Below are 19,606 nucleotides of genomic sequence, written 5' to 3'. Positions count from 1 at the left end.
GGTGGTGCAGAAGTGCGGATGAAAAGGAGCGTACGACCACAGGGAGAAACGATGATCCCCAGAATTTGGGGTTCGCATTTTGCACAGACCTGCCGCGGCTTCAGTGAGTGTCATTACGGGGCAACATGTAAAGTGAAGGTGCATTAGCAGGCCTTCATATCCCCGTGCAGTCCGCATCAATATTTGTATTCAAGCTAATTTCGTTTGCAGTCCAGCCGTGGCTTTCTACATCAATGTTGATCAATTCATCCCGGAAACTGCATGATCCGTGAACTAAAAGTGAGTGTCCTCCCGGCTGGGATATCGGATATGGAATGAGTTGCGGTCGTGCTTCCCGTTATTATTTGTATTATTTCTGTAGAATCCGTTGTTTTTATTGTTGAATTACTGTATGTAATGAATTATGTGAAAGCAGATAGTCAGCTGTATCAGTGTCTCTGTGTACGTGCTCATCTGTGTTGTACGTGGCTCTGAGCGCGCGTGCAAGAAAGCAAGCACGTACACGCTCGTTTTTCTTGCATGTGTGTGTGTGTGTGTGCGTGCGCACACGTGTGTGTCACCAGTGAGGCGAAGTTGCCGTTCCGTGTTCCCTCAAGTTGTTTTGATTGCTGTTCCACTGACTAACTGCGAGGGGAGCTCATGCTCTTTTACACTGGGTGTCATAATGTGGCTGAAGGCAAGATAACTGTGTCTGATGCTGATACCAACTCTATGAAATTAGAGAAGAGGCTTCTGTTTGAAATTGGTCAGGAAGCATTTATCTGCACGTCCATGACTGCCACTGCAGTTTTGGTTTTGTTTGTCATTGTTTCTCTTTGGAAGTTCTTAATTAGCTTCATTCATGTACTATTAATAAATATATGCAGACAAATGGTACTTTATGCATTTATGATTGCAAGGTTCAGAGCACAAGATATCATTCTCATTTTCAAAATTATAAATAAGCCAACTGACGCACTATATAGCTTTGCCTTTAAAGAAGAAGTTGAAAATTGTCTGTGTGGCACTCAACTCGGAAGAATCCTGCATACGGAATGTAAACGTACAGTTAAGCTTTCATGGCTGAAATTGACATTGTATTGACAGCATGTCAGTATACTGTAGTGTTGTTTGGCCTTTGTCTCCTTGTCCAGCACAGCAAATTGCATTAGCAGCGGAAATAGCAGAAGAAAAGCTACCTTTTTCACTATGCCTCATTCAATCTGGTGGCCTTCTCAATGGCAAAAACCCTGGCAACATGAAATCATTTTCAGAGGGAAGGCATTCCACATCACATTGCCAAAATAAAAATGCCAGTAGTAGCTTAAAGCCATATTTGTGTCATGGCTTTAGATGACCCAATGTTGAGGATGCTTTCAAGGACCGAATAGACAGCATTCAGCAGCAGAGGTCTTTTTTACGGACCTTGGCATTGCAACTTACTGACGAGTTATCTGTAAAGCGCGTGGCAGTGATTCTTGAAAGGCGAGGAAATACGCACCTACAAACATAATCAGAAGGAATGGCTGATACAATATATGCATTCACCCTTTGCACAGAGAGTTGCTGCTCGCAGTGTAGATAAGGACATTATTTACAAACTGTCTTTGTGGTGGACAGAGAGCAGTACCAGTCTTGTATTGGCAGAACCCACCAGCTCTCTCTGTCACTGTCTTTGTGTTCTTGTTTTGGCATAGCATTGTTTTTCATGTGGGGGCTGGCTGCAGCTGTTGTGGCCAGAAGGCTGCCTCCCAAGAGGTTTGAAAAAGAAAAGAAAAAAATCTGTTTTTTTATCGGAAACAAACAACAGGGTCAAATAATGACACGAAGGAAAAATCTCACAGAAATGCTGGTGTGCTTACAATATTTTGGAGTGACAGCTGATCATTTGAACTCCGCGAGGGGCTGTCTGACCTATGTGCTGCTGCTATCAGTCCCGCAAGACCACATGGAGCCGAACTACCCTTGTTAAGTGCGATGTTCAAAACGAATTCTCCAACAGTATAGGCTCACAAGTATAGTGCCGGTAGCTGATCACAAGTGGTTACGTTCTTGTACGCCATGAAATTCAAACCATGTTAAGCCTTGATTAACAATTCCAGAAGGACATTTTGTCTTCATATTTTATTCTTTTTACAATTGCCTTTAACAAAAAAACAACCTTCATCTCAATAACAGCCCTGTCACCCCCATGCAAATATCATAAACTGCATGAAAACACTGACTGAAGGCAACTCTAGTTTTGAAATTCATTGTGGCATCCACTGCTCTTCGCCATCTTTGTCAGTTACTGGAAGCACACATTTTGGGCTCTGTGTGAAGCCTCGGGAAGCTGAAAGCCGGCTCAGAGGAGCATCACAACGGTGTTAATTGTTTTGTTCTAAACTATTTTGGCATTCAACACACACAATCCGTCATCTGAATGCAGTGGCTTCGGTCCAGTCTCTCTGCGTCTCCCTCTTTCTCTTCCTTCCCAGCAGGGGACCACCGTCTGATTGTGTGAGCGAACATAAGCACAGTTTTATGATACAATCAAGAAATTAATTGCACATTCAAAGTTAACTAGCAAACAAAAAAATCAATTGTCTATCAGACAAATATGTATGCACTTTCATTTCCTGAAATTGAAGCCTATCCCGGCTTGCCTTCCTCTGAATGCTGATGAACCTGAATATGATGTTACGTAAATATCATTAATTATTAAGTTCATTTGCAGGAGCTGCGTTTATAGAGTTATGCACAGGAGTTATCATTTTTGCAACCTTTTACTTTGTGTTTTGAGTTTAGCATTGGTCATGAAAAAGAACATCAGATGGTTACCTTGATGTTATTAGTATATACTGGAATAATCTGACTGGTATCAGCAGCGGTTGCTGAATGTTTGAGTAAAACCAAGTAAAAAAAAAAAAAAAGAAATCCTCCTTACATACTTGTTCCTTAGATTTCTGCTTTCAAGTGTGCAGACCTTGAATATTTGGTTAACACCTACAGTCCTCTGCAAATGATTCATCTTGACCTAACATTTGGTAGGGTAGGAGACACTGGGTAGAAAAGTGATGCTAAATTCAGCCTCTACAAACCTGACCCTTGTGTCATCAAGCACTGCCAGAGAGCTCCGTTATTACTCCTTAACAATATTCCAACTCTGACAACACAGTAATAACTACAGTAATTCATCTTCGTTGACACAGCCTCCGTCTTCACTGGCCCGGTGATAGCTGTGGTTGCACATCCAGTTGAATATTCTGCCCATGTTACTGTGAGCAGGAGAGGGAGAGAGAGAGATGTTTTGATTTGCTGTGGTCTTTCACATCACTGAAGAGTAGAAGATTGCACTGGCCGGCGATTACACTTAAAGCCTTTTAACTTCATTTGCTTCACTGTTGCCTCCCATATTCCCTCCAGCAATGTAATTTATCTGCTCCTGTCTGGAAGTTGTGTCTGAGGTAACTCAAAATACAACTTCCTCAGTCGTCAAATATCGTATGCCCCCAATTTGTATGGAGATGAAATGCAGCTGTGATTTCTTTTTTTTAGCCTCAGCAAAAATACATTATGGAGGAAATATAATAAAGTGTGGATTGTGTCATATATCATACATGGGAGCTGTATGTTGAATAGATCTACAAAACTCCCACACTTTCAACACATGTTACTGTTCACTGTCAACATTTTTCAGTGTTATATTCTACGATGTCCACTTGTGGTAATTAAAGCATGAGGAAGATATTGTTAAAGCTGATTCAATCATTAGTTCTGTATTAACAATGGAACTAATAACGACACATAATGTGAAAGGGGTTGCTCGTTGTGATGAACCCACAGAGACTTACCCCCCCATCTCTGCATTTGCCCTCAGCTTTTTGGGGCTCAAGATATTTTTTCAAATCAACCTTATAAGACCTTATAGACTCATAATCCCTCTCAATCGTCATGTATGGCCCACTAGAAGTGTGTGGTGTCTTTGGTGCAAATGTGGAAAACAAACTACAGGCAAGCAACACAACAATGCTAGTGCTGTAACTGTCCTGTATGAGTCTTTGTCTTTCATAATAGGTTCGGGTCACTTTGGACGGACAAGGCTGCGATGGGGATTTCACATCTTAAGAAAATTGAGCCGCTCTGAAAAACAATTTGCAGGTTTGGACGTCTCTGGACAATTGTCAGTGTGTTGTAGCAGGGAACACACTTTCAAGCATTTAAAAGGGGTTAAAAGGATCAGATTCAATTGGAAATAAAAATGACAAAAAATCATGTTCAAGTACACGTGCTTTGTTTCATGAATAATGAACATTAAAGTTGAACTCTCAGTCAGTCTGTGCATTGATTTAAAGAAATGTGTCTAATCCTGGACTTCCACAGTTACCGCTAACGTTTATCAACAAATCTAAAACATTACTTATTTCTATGAGTCAGCCAAGTGTCTGCCAGTGTAAAAAGCCTCAATTTAAGATGTGAACAATCATGGGACGATAATCTTTCTGAGGAATTTTAATTAGGCCTCTCACAGAGCAGGTTTAATCTTTTCCAATCATCCTCGTGCTGACTAGCAAGCGAGAAGCACTCCCTGCTGAAACATTGTAGGTACCACCAATTATTCCTTAAGAATAGAGAAACATTTGCTAAAACATTCCAAATAGTCTGCATGGGATTCATAATAATTAGCCTGGATGGAGATGAGAGGCTTCTATTTTCACTACAAACAGTGTGTCCCGATTTTGAAAACTTCAACAGTCATTTTGGAGAGAGGGTAGAATCATAGACTGACCCATGACCAATGTGATGCTGGTGAGTCAATGTACTGTTGGCTAATGCCAGTGGCTCTCAGCATCAGTGACCTATATTGCAGCTCGGGGCAGCAGCAGCAGCCTACAATGCGGCAAATGACTGATCAGATTTGAATATTCAAAGTGGAGTGAAATTATATTGTGAGCGTGATCGTCGAAGCTTTCTTATCCGGCTGAGCTGCCGGGGACAGATGCATTAACCCCACAATTTAAGCTTTCTTTCATAATATTATTGGAGATCAACTGCCATTGGAAAAGCATGTGTATACTTCTTTTGTGACCTCACTTCTAATCCAATTTTAGATCAGTACTTACCCTGACGCTCTGCTCTACGACAAAGATCAACCAAAACCATGATTTTTTCCTTAAACCTAAAAAATGAACAGTGAGGATGAGAAGGCATGGGGAAACAATGTATTTTGTTTCATTTGGAGGACTTTTTTTCGTAAGGACCATTAATGTTAATGTCGCTGTGTTTTATCTGAATGACAAAAAGGCGTCGCAAGTTTAAACATGATCACTGTCTTTTCTTAAAGAAGTGGTTTCAGTTGACCGTACATTACTCCTCAACCACACATTAACCATTCTTCCTTTTCCGTGATAATGTAGCATCAATCTTGCAAAATCACGGTAAAATGCTGTGTATGTGTACAGCACAATACAGTGCTACGCATTTAGTCTCATGCGTGTTAAGGAAAACATAATCCAAGCAGCATTATCTTTCTCCTAAAATGTAACTGCGAAATCAAAATGGACATAATTTGTAGGAGTCACAGCTGATGAGGGCTGCACTCTTTGTCTGCGACAACTCAGCGCTGTAAAAGGCTACCGACTCCAGAAGTGACACATGAATGGCCTGACACGGCACTTTCACAGAAGTACCAACCTATAGATTTTTTTTTCCATGTCCCTGACCTTGCCTGTGCCTGTATACTATATATATATATATATATATATATGTGTGTGTGTGTGTGTGTGTCTGTCTCTTGCACTTTGAGCATATTTTGAGTGGCTGAGGTTGAACATCTGCCATGGCAGCAGACATGTATATTAACACGTATTTAAACATAGATCCGTCATGTTCGCTAATGTCAATGCTGCACGTCCCAACGGATGAACCGTTAGCACATTTGCATTTACCAGTATGTGAGCTTTACCGCCTAAGCACGGCATCCTGTCACACTTGGCCCGAGGGACGCTGACGAGAGACCCGTGCACATTTGTGACCATTTGGCGTTGCCTTCAGGTGTGTTGCTATGGTAACTCTTATAACCTTGCAACACGTCTTCAACTGGTGCGCGTGTGTTTGATCGGCTTAATTTCCACTTACCATTCATGCAATAATTATTCTGTGTTCAGCCAATGAATGGATGATAAGAAGAAAAGAAAGAAGTTAACCGGGTTTCGTAATGACCTGTCGAATGATGCGGATCTACGGCTGTAGTTGAGTTTTCGTGCCTATTTTTCTTTTCAAGGCACATTCACACCTGAGGGCTTAAATATTGTTTTATGCAATTTTGAATATAAATTGCATTTGCCTCAGGATAAGGAATATAATTAAAAGACAATCAATAATATATTCCATCACCTCCAGGCCTGCAAATGTTACTGTTATTGCTTGGCCTCTAGATATTCTTTATGTTTTAGCAAATATTTGAAGTACTGCGTTTACAATTATAGTTAACCTAAAACGTACAATAGCAGGCAACGGTGGCATTGATATTCTTAAGTTTGACGGCAACAACTAAAGTCTGTTGTTTTTTAATGTACATTTTGGAATGTGTAAAAAAGGGGAGATAATTACATGGCTTGACGTTATTACAGCCATCACAAACATCGAAAAGAAACAAGAACTAAAACTGAAACCTGGCAAATCCAACACGTTATCTCCGCTGAAGATGAAACAAGTGGGCAGATGTTTGACTGAAAGACACCGAAGCAGATGGAACTGTGCATCTTTGACGAACTCTGAGAAGTCTATTGAAAACCTACCGTTAGAATTAACGATCATACTATAAAATATATAAATGTAACCATTACTTTGATCCCCCGATAACATAAAATAATCTTGGGAGAGAAATAAAGAAAAGCAACCCCGGTCTCATTTTAGGGCACTTAACAGCATAATTATGTATTATTTAAATCCTGGATGGAAAAGGTCAATCTGCAAATGTGCTCATAGTTTGTAGGAAAGAGGGTTAGGTCAGCTGTCAGCATGGTTTCTAACTGGATCAAGCGTTGCATATATAAAAGTAGGAAGGGAACTGTGGCCAGAGAACTAGAAAAAATATTTTAAAAACCCTCTACAAACTTAGTAGGACAGGTTTCTGGGACAGATTGATGACTTAGTGCCAGATTGCAAAAAAACACATTTTTACAGTGTATTTCAGTAATATTCAAAATGTTAATATCAATTTTAATTATTTATCACATTGCTTAATGTGTTTATAAGTATCAATATGCTTTGAGATGGCGGCTGCTCTTTTCAGTGTCAGACAGGCATCTTCACATTGAACTGGATTCTAAAAATGGCATGAATTTGCATTTAGCATATTAAATTTTGTCTTTGCTGCAAAACAATTGAGGATAGTTAACTATGGTTTCCTTACACAAAATAACAAACATTTTGTCTGCATTGTTAAACGATTTAAATGTCATGGAAACACACAGCACAGGCCTGGTTTCAGATCTCTCAACCACCGCCCACGTCCCTGATTTGTTCTTATTATCAGGCTAATACACTACAAACACATGGCCCATTTTTCATTTTTCAGCCTGGTGTAGCTCATCTACACCATCCAAGATAAAGCTCTCTGGCACACAGCATTACGTCCTGTATTTGCTTCATAGGTAGAGTGCTTGTGATGGTAATGCCCAGAGCCTCATCACCACCTGGTTGCCTGCCGACGAAAACAAACGTTCAGATTCTCCAATTTGACAGGATGGAACAAAGTAGTCTCACTGCAGCAGACGCTTTCATGCCCTGTTGGACTCCATTTGCCACTACTTTGGTTTGCCATGAAGGATGTTGGGATTACTAATAAACAATGGCAGAAGGTTGCCACCTGGCAACCCGTTGCGATCGCCTGCTGGAGGGAGGAGACCCAACCAGCTGGCTGTTCTTTACCACCGGTGTCAGCCGCTGTCCCTTACACTGCACGTGTGTAGTGTTCAGTAGGGAGGAATGCTTGCTCTGTTGTGCGTCCATCATCCTCTGTAGGTTATAACCCTGTCAACTGCAGGCAAGACTTGTACTGTATGTTTGTAATAGCAGCTCACCTGTGTTAGGTGGAGAGCGTTGTATGGTATAGTTCTGTGCTATGTAAGCCGGTGCCGTTGTGCTACGGCTGCAGCTGCCTTTCGTGTGTGTAGTCCCGGTTCCCACTTCAAAGAGGGGATGATTGGAGGGTGAACAATAGCTCCAAGTCAGTCAATTGGCCCTGAATTGCCCGAACTTAACTGCAATATCAGCAGTGCAAAAAAAAAAAAGTGGCTGGCGTGGTCAACTTTTTTTCCCCCCAGCTTAACTTGCACAGCCCCTCACATTGACATCGGGGCCAGGTGGATAGGGAGGAAGTGGAAGGAGAAGCGGCACTGTGCTCGATTTATCAGTAATTATGGAGCGCTTTTTTCCCCCTCTGTCTCCTATCTGTGTCTGCCCCGGGAAGCAGTAGCCATTCTTTAATCTTGACACCTGGTGATCATGTAACACAAGGAAGTGGCTATTAGAGGCTGAGCGGGGGCCTCTCTGCTGGTCCTCTTTTAGGGGAGTCGGGTTGACAGAGATGGCGGGGTGTATGGGGACGCTTGAGCGAGGGGAGAGGGAGAAAAGGGGGTTGACATGAGATGGTGGCGGACGTAACGAGGACAATTTGGCCCTGGTTTTCAAAACTCAGGAGGTTTTGTGAGGTTGTGGGGTTAAGGGGAACATCTTGGACATCTTCAGCAGGGTTTTTTTTTCTAGCAGCAATAACGGAAGACTTGCCAAAAGACACGTGAACTTATTTGATTTTGTAGATGAACTAAAACAACTGTAATAATGTGAAATTCAGTTGTAAAGCAGTGCAGGTCTTTATGCTGCTCCCTCCGGGCTCGCTCGAGTCAAACGCAATCAAGGAAATGTCAGGGGTAATTATATTATGCTTTGGGATGATTGTGTATCAGATAACAGAAATCAGCTTGTGAGATGCAAGCGAGGCCAAAAGTTGTGTTTTAATACTCCTTTTGATTTAAGTTTAATATCATAACTGGCAGAAGAAAAACTGACTTAACACCTCATTAAAAAAAAAAGCGCTTTTCTTCTAGTCTCTTGCATTTTTTACTGCAGTCTTTTCACTGACATGCAACATCCAGAGCCAAACAGATACAGTTCATTATTTCTTTGTTGATTTCATCTTAATTGGGTGAAACTGGAAGTCGATCCATATTGCAGGACATAATTCATCAAAATATTCCCAATTTGATTAATTCTGAAACACTTCGGTGGGTGACACACGCGTTGCCTTGAATCAAAACGGCAGAGGCAGTGGAAATACACATTGATTGCGTCTCAAAACGTGTATAATTTATTTTCTCACCCAAGTGCAGTGCCACCGGCGCTGTGCCAACCTGGCACCTCATTCCATTAACAGTCCTCTTCTGATTTTGGAGTAACATGAAATCACCAAGTGGCTGGCTTATTACGATCAGTCTTATACTGTATGTTGTTATTCACACAAATAAGACAGACACAGACAGATCCTAGGTGTTTGAACTATGAATAGAGAATCACAAATCAGCACACAGAGAGCCTATTTGTTACGCTGAGATGCTGTTTTTAGCACGAAAGCGCCGCAAAATCGGACAAACATGCCTGAGCCAGACAGAGAAATGATTTGTGTTTGAATCAAACTGCTGACATTGTGCTGACTGGGAGAAGATGCACGGCGTGCACTGTAAATACAGAGGCATCTCATATATGATTTAATCAGCCACTGTATACTGTGATTCACGGAGCGTGTTTGACTACATTTAATTCCCAGCAAATGAATTATGGATGTTCCCACAATGGGTGTGGGTATTCTGCATACTGTGATGTTAAAGTTACATCATTGCTTAATATGTTTTTTTGCTAGACATTTAAAAAAAAAAAAATACGCTTTGCTGCATGGCTGCCTTCAAATGCTCTTTTAACCTCTGATTCTGAATTGGTATTATGAAAGCAGTTGACAATGCCCTCAAAACTAGGGCTGGAAACTGAGTGTCGGAAAATAGATGGTTCAACTAAAAGGATAAAAGGATCATTATTCTTACGTAATTACTGTAGTTACACTTAGGAATAGTGGGTTCACTTTAAATTGTCATACTGTTACCTAATCATGTTGATGGTGACATATGTGGTTATGTTTTGTCTTCTGTAAAATATGACACATTACCAATGTGTGCTTCATTGATCCTGTATCACCCAATCACATAAATACATATACAGCATGCGGCATGTTTTGCAAACAGAAAAAAAAAAAATGGATTAAATCTTAGAGGACAAGGCCCAGCACACATTTACATATGCACACACATTTTCACAAAGTACACACACACATGCAGTATGTACCATCCCCAAAGACCTCTGCGCCGCCTTGCTAATGGAGCTGGTGTTGTTAGTTTTAATGATGGAGAGGCCGGTCCAGGTGAAGCTATAGCCCGAGCAGTATCCTCTCTGGTGTTTTTGCTGACTCAGCACACCAACATGACACCAATGTAGGGCAGAGAAGAGGCAACGCGGCAGATCCAAGTCACAGCGGTGAGCAGGGGAGAAAAAAAAAGTGCAATGGTGGTAGCTTTTGGCTGGACGACGAGCCGACTACATTGCCGGAACAGGAGTTGATAACAGATCACATTTAAAAGAGACGCATATACTGACATCAGATTATGTTCTGCCAATAAGCTCAGGACAGATGCCATAAAATGTGCTCATTCTTTGATGCTCTGTTCCAATGATTTTTTTTTGTTTGATGGGTTCATCAGTCAAGTCTTTTAATCCTTGCAATTGAGCTTAGCGAAAGTTTAATAAGGAAAGCTACTTCATTTTTAATGATTTTACCTCGAGGCTACACTTTCATTCATTACTCTTTAAAAGCCACACCTCTGGGCTGCATTCCTTTCATTCGCACCGCCCTTCATCATCATATCACTTTCAAATTCAAGAGGCAACCTCCTCTTTGTTCATCATCCAATCAAGTGTGCCTAAAATTCACTCCTCCTCTCTTACCCACACGGGAGCTAATCGCTAATCAGTGCGCTCTTATTATTAACCCATTCAACTGCTTCCGAGACCCACTGCTTCCCGGTGCCTTCAGACGTCTTTTTGGCACTTCAATGAACACACTCTTGCCACCGCCTTTCAAAAAGTTGTGCCAGACGCACAACGCACACAGACATCCTTCCACCAAGCCAGAGCCTTTTTGTCACAAAAGAGGAAATGGATTACCACAGCTTATTTCCAGACCAGACAAAGATGGTTGTCTCGGTGGGAGCCACACTTAAGCGTAATTTTTTCTAAACAGACTAACATTAGTGTGAGCACATTTTCTCCACATTTGCTCTCTCAGAAAGCCAAGACTTTGATCTATGAGGACCACCCTGAGCTTATACTCAAGAGAATGCAGACACACCAACTGATGCCTAATACTGTATTAAAAGAAAATTAGGCAATAGACGCCCACACGCTAGCTTGCCAGCTTAAAGAAAATATCGACATCTAAATGCTCCCAGTAATTAGATCTGATTTAAAACAACCAGCTATTTGAAGAGAACATGTGGTGGTTTCCTCATCTGGACATGGCAGCAAGAAAAGTCTTCACAGTAAACAACAACAGGCTAAAAACCTAAACCTAATTCATACAGTATATGCTGCCATGGCTGTAAAATTAGAAAAGCAGACAGCAGATTTGCCTTCTCCGTGGAGGTGCAGATATACAGGCAGAATCCCATTTCTGTTATTCTCATGATGTCATGCTCAGATGTTTTAAGCCTTTTGAAAAATGTAGACGCATCTTGTTCTCCTTCTATCCAAACCTGCCTTCAGAGCTCTTCTCTGCCAACAAAGTATGGCTGATGGCAGCACCAGAAAGCTGTGATATAGAGCTGTGATATCGTCCGCTTATAGCTTATAATACCGTTGAATGCTCCACTTAAATGTATAACTTGAATGTCAAACTCTCACTGCCTGTAGGCTTGAAAGGTAAAACAACATCTTGGAATTTGACATTGTTAACAATCAATCTAGTTGCTAGCCTGTGCCTTGTTGAACAAAGATCCACATTAATCTCTTTCTTTCATTTAAAAAAATGAAAGATATTTCTTTATACATTTTGATCTAAGAGTTCAGTGAACTGTGTAATATTGAGAGCTGAATGATTGTACTGTATCTGAAAGCACGTCTTTTTTGACATTACCTCAAATTGAGACATTTTCTAAATCTAATACAGGTACAGTGGCTTAACTGTGAATGACATTTAAACACAGTAAGTGTTTCATACACTAGAGAAAGGAAGGTTTATCCTATAGCTATAAAACCCTAATTTTAATATCAATTGTGAAGAGGCGTTTGGTGCCTTTATTGGAACATAAACCTTTGAAGGAGACCTTATAAAATACTCCCTGTTTTACTGTGGCTCAGCAGACATTTGGAAAAATTGTCTGTGAATTATTAAGCAGCTGTGGGCATGTTGTTATTGACTATCATACATTAGGGTTTTACTTAATGCGTATAAGCACAGCTGACTTAACTTATAACACATCTGACTATATAAGGACATGCATTTTACAAAGCTTATGACTAAGTTTACTTCTGTCTAAGGAAGGAGGCCACAGAAATGCTGGAACATGGGAACTGGAAATGTTAGCCTTGTGGCAAAAGCCTCTAAGCTCCTGGATGAAAAGAGGACAGTTTAGGGGAGGAATACAGCGACTGTAGTCTTCCAAAGGCAAGAGGTCAAGTGCACTCTATTTTCAATCTTAACATGGGGAATGGGTACACGTTGGCTGCTATAACCCATATCAAGGGCACATTTCTGTGAACGATAACCTCCCAAGTAGAGGAGATGAAATATGGTGCAGAAAAGAAAGAGCTTTTCTCAGCAAAAAAAAAAATCACAATCCTTTTAGTCATATCAGGCCTCAAAATGTCTGCTCGGGATGCCTATGCGCATGTGGATCTATATACTGGACCATGTGAGCGAGCTTGTGTGTATGACAGAGCATCACCCCCCCCCAAAAAAAAAGCTGTATCCCATTTAAATAAGTCTCTCCTTTGAGATACAATGAGGCACTTCTTATTCAAAACACTGAAATTACTGAAAGTCATGACAGGACCACATTAACCATAAAAAAAGACTGTAATGAAAAAAGCTGTGACCCCCATTAGTTTACCATACATTTTACAGAGACGTTTATTTCAGAGTTATTGGCTAATCGTATTTGCATCTGCAGTTAGACAGTAACAAACTCACAAATGCATCCAAATTAACTATTTCCATTCATTCTGTGACTTAATTGTCATTGTCCTTGGCACTGCAGAGTAATCACTAAAAATGCTCCCAGGGCTAAACGGCAGACACATCCCATTCATCTGGAGACTGCAAGCAAATAAAACAGCCCATCCTTCAAAGTCTCCTCCTTATATACGTTGTATTACATATGTAGTGCACTTTGAATAATAAAAGCCAAACATAGAGGCGTTTCAGGTCTTCGTGGTACAGAAGCTACATTGCAACACTAAATTGCAAATGACACACTGTAGGTTAATAGATGACACTAAATTGAGGCTGACAGAGTAAGTTCATTCCAACTGTGAGGGAGATCGAGCCTGGCACTGAACAAAAACACCCTTAGAATATGGATATTTATGCACAGCACTGACACGAGGCATACGTAATACAGAGCAGTTCAGCTTTGCGATGCTTAATCCGTAGGAATTGCGATGGGAGCACTTCTTTTTTTTTATTTCCACCATCTGCTCTGCGTCTCTGCAGATTTTGCTGATTTATGGAACCCACTGGGTCTGTGCGTGCTCCTCTGCTTTCCTTCCATTTCACAAATTTATGGCTGCGAATTAGGAACAATAGGAGCAGTGACCATCGGCTTAACACCCCCATTCCTTCTGTTGCTGGAGAGCAAGACGGTGGGTCAGATAGGGAACTCTTCTTTGCCAAAGTCTCCTGATTAGCAATTCGTCTAAGGGTGAATTGTAAAGTAAGCATCAAATTGGTGAATGGGGTCGTTAAATACAGGTATGGCATTGCATCAGAGTGCCATGCAAGCGGGGGTAGCAAAGGCGAACAAAAATAAACCCACTGCAGCTGGACAAAAATCTCTCTCTACGTAATGCCAGTGGTCCAGTCTCCTGAGAGGGGCAGCAGCTGTTATGTATTTCTTTCAGAGAACCCTCCCGAAAAAAAATGTGCAAAAGTAGAAGGTTGTTGTGAAAAGGTTAGTTGAAGCAGCATTAACACTCAGAAATGTGCTGGCAAAACATTTTCCTTTATCTTTCCTTTTTTTTTTTTGTCACCGACTTTTTTTCCTGTGATATATAAACATCTGGCAGCAGAAATTGCTCAAGTATGACGGTCGTTAGGAGTGCAAGTCGGGAAGGACGAGCTTTTAGTAAAACACATTGTTCTGTTCAAGCTTCATCTTGTGCACACGCTGATAAAATCCAGGATGAGGAAACGAGAAGCATTTGTTTTCCCTACCGCAGTCCTGTACCTCGGTTACTGAAATAGGATGAGCAAATCATGCCCTCATCCTGATAAGGCGATACTTCCCTCACATATGTCTGTAAAATTAAATGCAGCCCTGCAATCCGATTGCAGTCTCACAGTTGCCTCGCAACAACACTTCATCACACCCTGCCCCCTGGCACTGATAGTGAGATGTGAATAAAACCTTACAGACACAAGCAATTATGACAGATCAGTCACAGGAGGAAGAAGAGAGGAAGGAGTATCTGTTTTTTAAATTCTGCTGGTAATTACAGTAACAAAAAAAAAAAAAGATATATTACTGGGGCCTGAGGTGAGCTTCACAGCAGCTTCATTAACTGCCTGTTATATTGTTGTTGTTGTTGTTTTAGCTGAATGCACAGTTGCAAATGTGACAAAGACAAAGAAATATGTACATGCACACAGACACTGTGGTGAAAAGCAGCACCGTGGGTGCATTTATGTTAGGCCTATACTTATCTTACATGTGCTCTCTTGGAGATAAAACACATTTAAATGCCCTCTGAGACATTCTTTTTCTCCATTCAGAAGAAACCATACAGTGGATAACATCACCTGACATTTACATGCATGAGCAAAGTAGAACCGCCGTGCGAACGGTGTCATTTACATCCCTGACTCCTATTCAGGCTCTCAGGGGTTCCTCTGGGTGCATTTTGAGTGTGACCAGCCAAGGGAATGGAATTCAATCTGGCATGTTCTGCCTTTAATCTCACGTTGTTTCAGTGGAAAATTTGAAAGAAAAAAAGTATCATGCAAAATTTGTAAAGCTTGGAGCATTTTGCCCAGTTTTATTTGCCCTATTATTAATGCCTCCGGAGAGGAAGGTAAGAAATAACATATTCAAAACAAAGACGGTGCCCTGTGAGGTAAATCGAAGGAAAGCAGTCAGTTGTTTCTCATCAATAAAACCACAGAGTAATTAGAGAAACCACTTGAAAGCCAATTTGCAAGTTGACAAATGATCAATCTTCATCTGCAACGCAGCCACAGTAGCATACAGCAGCAGTGGTAGATGTGGTGACAGATGGCTTGCCTGTTCCAGCGAGCATCTCGTTCTCTTTGGTGAAAGACTCTGATGCTGGCTAAAGCGGTAGAATCCTTCTGCTTCTCCTATCAGTGCAAACCACCTTCTCCTGGAATGAGATGAACACAGGAGCAAATCACCACTGTTATGCTCTTTTTAACTCAAACGGATAGGTCACATTTATTTTTTTATATCAGGCCCTGTGAGGTACTTATTCATAGCCAGTGTATCGCCTACAGTAGATGGCAGAAGCAGAGAGGAGTTACCACACTTGAGCAAAGCCATGTACTGCTGTGACCTGGGGCAGCAGCAAAACATTTTGTAGCCACGTAAAAGAAAGGCCCTCCTAAAAAAGTTTAAGTGTACACTATATTTTCACTTCTTTACCTTGCTGTCAGACAGCCCTCTCCGAAAAGCCACCAGACTCCTTTGACAAAAACGGGAATTTTACCTCGAAGAACACAGGAGTTGCTTCCTCAATCGGTGAGTTTGTTATTGTGGGACTTGTTTCACAGGTTTAGTTTGGAATCACCAAAGTCACACAATAGCACTAACTAAGTTACCGATTTTGGCAGCTTGGTGGGTTTGAAGAGAACATAGATAACCGCTTAAGTTCCCTGTCGGAAAGGCCCGTTTGATTGCAAGATAAAGCGGTGAAAATGATCAAAATATAGCCTACGCTGATATAGATTTTGTGCTTCTCCAAACTGAGGAGATGCCGTATGCAACCTAGTGTTGCCCGACTCCATACAAATCCGAAATATCCCTTTAATGTGTTAAAGAGACGTATGCTACTGATAATCGGTTCAGCTGTCCCATTCAAAGCAGGAATGAAAAGGTGAGCTCTGTGTATTAAAATAACACATTGAAGGGAAAAACCTGCCTGGGGAAAAAAAAAATTAATTCAGGTGTCACATGGTTTTCATTTCCATTGCTGCAGAATTCTTCATGAAGCAAATCAATTTAATTTGTATTTAATGCTAAATTGAATTGCCCGTCGGCTAGCCAATGTGCTTAATTTATCTGAGCCACCAACCCAAAAGCCTTATACCTTTACCATCCACAGTGTTTGCACTTGTGCTTACTCTGAGACCTTATTAATTAGTTTGCTTTATGACAGAGACAGTCCCTGTTTAAAACCGTGTCATAAACCTCCCCCGCATCGCTGCTGTTCAACTAGGCAGCTATCAAATAAACCTTGCAGCACACTCCTTGCACTGCTTCACATGACAGATGCACCCAGCTCCCCTCTGCCGCTCCTCGCCCCGGCTTGCATTGATCCTCCCTGAATAGATTTGGACACAATAATTCAGCAGCCAGGTAAATTGGAATAACTCTGACCATTAGTGAATTAGTTTGCTCTTCAAAATCAGCCATTGATCCCCGAGCTCAGCTGATTTGTTGCAACTGACCAACCATGGAATTTAATTATCAAACACAGTGTTGCTTGCTCAGCCCTGTTTTCTGAAGGTCAGGGTGCCGCTGCAGTCCTTTTTTAAAAGAAACGACAGGAGCAAGGCGAGAGATGCGTGGGGGGGGGGAAGGAATCCACTACAAACGAAGTTAGCCACGGCCAACCTTCCCAATTTCTCTGTTGCTTCCCAGAAATTGCAACTGGCAGACCATTACCCACGCCTCTCCAGACGTGGCTGTGAGCTGTGCAAAAATAATTCTCAGAATTCGGATGACACTGGTTTGGCATATGTAGATGCAACTCTGCTCGCTCCCTCCTCATTCTGTTATTTACGGGCTTCAGTCTCACATAACCCTTTAGTCCCATCGAGGTCAGGTTAATATAAGTTAAAATAACCCAGAGGAGTATAAAATAAATATTTTTAGGCTGCCAACCATCCACAACCTTACGTCAAAGGTTTTGCTTCACTTCCTGCATTATACCTGTATCACTGGAAATGAAGACGCTGGGAGGCAGTAATGCTGATAACAGTTCAAAGAGAACTCCGTCTGCTTGTATCCATTCAGTTCAAACTACAAAAAATGTAGAAAATAAATATTACATATTGGTGACCAGGTGTCACGCAGGAGCATTGGATAGATGGATTGTGCAGAAATACATTATATCTGCTTTAATTCCCTGGAGTCTACCTGCCTCCCTGCAAAAGGCTTCATTCTACCCTGATCTCTTGCCTCCCTGGGATTTAGAATACAAATAAGCAGAACAAGCCTCCTCATTCTTATGAACTTTATAGAATAAAGAGGGACACTTAGGGCCCCACACAGGGGAGGGAGGAATTGATTGGCAAAGCTAGTGATGGGACCAGAATGGAGATTGAATCTCCCTGAATGAACCAGAATGGAGGAGGAGTTGTGGCATGAATGAGGCTGTTTAAACAGGGGATGGAGAAAACAAGCCTCCCTTGTCCTGTCTTGTGATTTCCTGAAGCAGACATCCTCCCCTCTTTACCCTATATTCAAGGGTAAATGTGATCCACTCTGTCTCTCCCTTTCTCTGTTCCACTAATCCACTCTTCAAATAACAGTAATCTGCAAATAACACAAGATAAAGAATGTTTCTGACAGACCGACAAACAAACAAATGTGTGGAACGCATTTGAGAATTGGGATCTGTGTGGGTTATGATTTCATGCGGCAGCAACAGGACACAAATACCTCAGAATGGAGAATGGAGTGTTTGAAAAATGCTATTTTGCCATCAAGTTGGTGGAGTGCACAACATTTGGTGCATTATTTTGTTTTTTAATAAATAATGAAACAAGCGTGAAAAAATGTGTCATTTGTTAACACTTAAACACATTAGAAAACACATTAGAATGGATCGATTGGACCAGCACTGCAAATTGAGGCCCTTGACATCAGGGTGGATTTGTCAATGCATTTAATTTATGCATACGCTTTTGGTTTTATGACAAAATGCTAAATTTGTACGCGTAAAATAATATATAATTTGCATGGCATAGGATGGTGGGGTATGGCTCAGAACTTATGGCAACTTTTTAAAATATATTATTAATAGTTTTTAATATGTAATAAATGCTCCTTTTCGTCCGATGTCAGTGTGTGAATGACAGCAGCTGGCAGGCTGCCAGAGTGCCGAAGTTACACCGAAGGGAAGGAGAGACAAACTTAACAAACATGCCGTGTAGCTTACTTGTCGTGGGCGGACAATTGTTAGTGGTATTGAAGAGTAGGGACCACGTCAGCATCTAACCGGACCCGAGTGGCATTTGCGGGTATGTTAATTGGCTATCTAGCCGGCAAACAGCAGTGCAATTTTTCCCTGGTGAATGTTTGTTTAGCGGCTCGTTCAACTAACTAAGGTGCAGGACAAGGAGTGTGTTCATGTTCTCGAATTAGATTAGAAAGAGACTATAGCAGGAAAGCTAATGTGGTGTTGACTCAGTGTAACCGTCTTCCCTGCATATGCCAGAACACTGGCGTTACCGCTTTATGCAACATTTAATTCCTTGCATCAAAGCAAGGCCTTTATCTACGTAGATGAATACCGTAATGGCATTCTGTCGAATTAGTGCAAAACAAGGCGGCGCCAACATGAAACCAAAGAATGAAAAGTATGAATTTTGGTTTCTGATTTTGTCCTTTAAAAAAAAAAGAAAAAAAGAGAACACAGGATGACTGATTTAGAGAACAGATATGTAGCAGATGAAAACAATATGCAATTTAGTTTTAATTGGACTTTAAGCATCACTATCAAGGAAGCTATGTCCTCTTTGAACAAACCAAATCCACTTTGTTGGAGATCAGAGAAGAGCACTGCACCATCATCCTTTCAACGCAGCACTGCTCAATTTCTCCAACGTCAGTACAATTTGATAAAATCTCATTAAATCCAGGATGTTTTTATCACCTGAAAGATACAATCTCTGATTTTGTTAATAGCACTCACAGGTCCCCAGATGTCATCCCGAGACATTTGAGCTCTGTGTGCAGAAGCATTCATATCCTCAGTACCAGTGAGGGAATGGCTGCAGTGGATGGCCCCCATACATTTGTTAAACTGTCCCCATGGTTCTCCACCAAATGATTTGGCTCTCCTTGCGATGGCATTGAACTGT

The sequence above is a fragment of the Anarhichas minor genome, unplaced genomic scaffold, assembly GCF_050575085.1.
Source record: "Anarhichas minor isolate MPS153535 unplaced genomic scaffold, ASM5057508v1 ptg000002l, whole genome shotgun sequence".
Taxonomy (NCBI): Eukaryota; Metazoa; Chordata; class Actinopteri; order Perciformes; family Anarhichadidae; genus Anarhichas; species Anarhichas minor.
Note: the sequence above shows the minus strand (reverse complement) of the source record.